The 4,128-nt window shown below is 27.7% G+C and overlaps 1 protein-coding gene across 1 annotated transcript in view; it reads right to left on the bottom strand.

Moving 5' to 3' along the window:
- The window catches only part of LOC100570553 (aminopeptidase N), a 36,090-nt gene that overhangs the window by 28,248 nt on the left and 3,714 nt on the right, over positions 1-4,128 (bottom strand). The window lies entirely within an intron of this gene.

Raw genomic sequence — 4,128 nt, 5'->3', positions numbered from 1 at the left:
TCGCTAGCTGAACGTTCCTGCCGCTGTCTGCGTATATTTTCCATATTTACTTCTCTATCTTGTTTAGTTTGTGATGCACAACGTTGTAAATACCGTTTATTTTCCGCTTGCTTCCTGGCTTCTCTTATTTCTGTAGTTTCAGCAGCAGAGCGTTGTAAATACCATTTACTTTCCGCTTGCTTCCGGGCTTCTCTTCTTTCTGTAGTTTCAGCAGCAGAGCGTTGTAAATACCGTTTATTTTCCGCTTGCTTCCGGGCTTCTCTGCTTTCTGTAGTTTCTGCAGCGGCGCGTTGTAATTATCGTTCATGGTCCGCTGTCTTCCGGTCTTCTTTATGTGTAGGTGTTTCTGCGTACCGTTGTTGAATCCTGTTTTCGCGTTGTTGTAAAATGCGTGTATTTTTCATTGATGGCGTTTCTGTAGCTCTTAAATTTGTTTGGGCTTGTCGATTTTTGTCTAATCTTGCCCGTTTAGCTTCTGGGCCATCGTTATACTTCTTTTCTTGATACATTAGACAAGCTCGTTCAATGCGCCTTTTTCGTTGAGTTGCTGTCTCTTTATTTCTCATGTTTAAGGAATTGATATATTGACAATAACTCACCGTATAAATTATTGAATAGTTCCTTCTCACTTCACGAACTAGTATAAAATGATTAAATATTGAATCACCAATCAATAATAATATTGTTATGTGGCAGACTCCACCTATTTTAGCCAGCACATTTTTTTTTTTGCGCCCTGGAGATGACCTCCAGTTACACCCGTCATCTATGACCTGGTTGTCCAATTCAAGAATTGACAACTGTGGCATGTATTGTCACCAACCCTAGACATCCATACAAAATTTGAGCCTCCTAGGTCATGTAGAAGTGATTTAAATTGAACTCGCAAGATTTGATGACAACCGAAATGAATGAATGAATGAATGAAACATTGTGAATTAAAGAAAATCATTTAATTACTTAATAATTACCTCTTAAATTTGAGATTCATGAGAAAATACAAATTGTACTTTTGTGCTTTTCTACTGAACAATACTTTAACTCTTGAAGAACTTATTTTGCTTTTTCTTATTACTATAATCAATTTTACACATAGAACAGTGTAGCCAACACCCAAACATGCGTATTTTTGTTTTACAGAACTTAAGAATAAATATTTTTTTATTATTATCAATATTCTTTCTAATAAAAGTTAAATAATAAATTCAAAAACAATTCCAAAAATTGATCTTGGTAAAATTATAAGGAAAAAACTAAAAAGCTTTTAACTAAAATTGGCTATCTTAATTTTTTATCCGATTAAATAGGGGTATGAAGGGGTTAAACACAACAATACAACTGAAATACCTAGTATTCAAATTATAGATAATATTCAAATATTTATTTAATAGTATTTATTATTCGAATAATTATTCAATTGTTTTGATTATTTAGTCATGTATAGTATTATGCGAATAATTATTTATATAAGTATTGATTATTCGAGTAATTATTCGATAGTTTTGATTATTCAGTCGTGAAAAATATTATTCGAATAATTATTCGATAGTCTATATTATGAATAATCGATAGTACAATTAATTATCCGATACCGCCCATCTCTAATACCTACCTACTTATTTTTGAATTTTTTATTTCCAAAATTGTTTTATTATATTGTATATTTTATGTTTTAAGTATTTTTTTAAAGTAATATAAACATTTAGCTCCATATATTTAATACTGCATATTTTGATCATTTTTGTGCAACAATTAGTCTCGAAATCTACTCAAATGTATTTTTACAATATTATACACTGACTTATCTTTAACCCCCCCCCCCCAAAAAAAAAAAAAAAAAAAAATTGAAGACACATCACTACATCACTGCACCAACCGACAAAATAATAACATTAAACGAAAGTTAATATAGCCCTGTATATATACAGTGTAGTTACTTACTATTATAATTATTTGTAAATTCAATTGTTATCAATCTGAATTGTGTTGAAAATACTCATCTACGCCAATACAAAATAACACATATTATATACTTTCATAATTGTAACGAATCTTTTCATAGGTTGGTGTCTATTAAGTTCACTTTATTTAATTTCACTATGAATGCAGGTAATTGTAAATTTAAACACAAGTTACGAATAAAAAACCATTTCCTATGTAATTATATGTGTTTAAAAAATCCAACTCAAAATATAATATAATGACCTGAATGGACTGATATATAACCAAATTACATTAATTGTTTACCTTTACATAATACCTATAAAATAACATTATTAAAACTAATAAATTACAAATTCGTTGTAAATCACGAGATAGCACTTGTGCTCAAAACTATTTTCCTAATAGTTATTTACACATTAACATTTGGTCCTTGTATGAACATAAAATGGAATGTACTTAATCAATTTAATTAAATGAGAAATATATAATAATATATAGTGTATTAATTAGGTATTCTTTATTATTTAAACTCCTAGAAATTTTCGTACAATTTTTTTTTTTTATAAGCATATAGAGTTCGAATTTTTGACAAAATTTATCAAATTTAAAATTTAATAATTATTTTGTAGTTAATAATGTATAAAATGTTTCACTTTTATAGCTAAACAATGAAAATTTAAAACAAGCTTCAGCGTAATAGGTTATAATAAATCAATAAAATTACTTTATTCACAATCATATAATCAAATATACTTAGTAATATAATAGGCTGACTGACCGTCTTCGCTCAGAATCGTTTTTCTTATACAATTATATTATATCATTGAATTCAAATTTAACACCATCCATTACAGTAATCCACTTGTAACCTAATATACAGCAGAGCGACACCCACTTGCCCACCTTTTATATGTATTATTTCTATAAAATATACTTTAAAGTCAATAGACCTATAGCAGTTACGTCTCAAAAAAAAATATATATACATATTTTGTACCTACTACCTAATACCTTCAATATTTACAAATGATAATTGTAGTGTTTTTGTATTTTGTATTAAATTAAATAATACAATGGTTTGCCGGTTCTAAAAAAGTCACCTAAATCCTAACGATTCTGAGTGAAGCTAGTTTGTCTATAATCCACACTGATATTGTTGATTATATTTATATTGTTAATACTTATTATTGATATAGTAGTCACTAAGTTGAAATATAATATTAAAAAAATAACAACAAAATAACTAAAATCTTTGTTATTTAATATATAATTTTTTCAAAATTTGAACATAAAAACTACAAAAAAATAAACCGTGTTTTTATATTTTTGAAATTTTTTAGTTACAGGATAAACGCTTGGAACCCTTTGTTAAATTTCCTAAAATATGTTTTCAAAAATCGAAATTTAAATTCTTATAAAAATAAATAGTGCCTATGTTTTTTTTATATTTTTTAACGATAATTGTAACAATGTCTGAGAAGCCTTGTATTAAATATTCAAGCTTTTTACCTAAAGAATACAATTTTATTGACATCTATAGAAAAAAACCACAAAAAAATTGGAAACTGATAACGTCCGTACACAGCTCAAAAGATATCAAAATCCTTTAAAAGTTTTATGGTGTCTAGCAAATGCTAATATAAACATTCAGTGAATATGTCTGATCTATGGTAATTTGTTCTAGAGTTACACAGAAAACCATAATCAATTTTGTCGAAAACAGATTTTGCGTAAAAATCCCGGTTTTTCTTAATTTTTTTTGTTTTTTCCGACGATTTTGAAAACTATTGGGTTCACTTTTCCATCTGAAGTTGGAAATCAAAGCATTATTTCGACTATTTATTGTGTACACAGACACAAAAAATAAAACTAAATAAAAAAACTAATAATAAAACACACATCATTGTATAATCAATATATTCATCTCCCCGCTCTAAACTAATTTCAACTGAAATGCAAGTGTTAAAAATAAGACCTAAAACGTGCGCGACTATAGGTGTAATAATTAGAACTACAGACGGATTTCTAGCCAAACCCTATTGTCAAATTACATAAAAAATAATCAATATAAAACAATATTGAGTATATCAATACATTCATCGTTCCACTCAGAATCTAAAATAAACAACACACATCATTGTAAAATAAATACATTCATCGCTCCGTTCAGAATCTAAAATTATG

Source organism: Acyrthosiphon pisum, chromosome A2 (assembly GCF_005508785.2).
Source record: "Acyrthosiphon pisum isolate AL4f chromosome A2, pea_aphid_22Mar2018_4r6ur, whole genome shotgun sequence".
NCBI classification, from domain to species: Eukaryota; Metazoa; Arthropoda; class Insecta; order Hemiptera; family Aphididae; genus Acyrthosiphon; species Acyrthosiphon pisum.
This window is presented reverse-complemented; position numbering and strand designations above follow the sequence as displayed.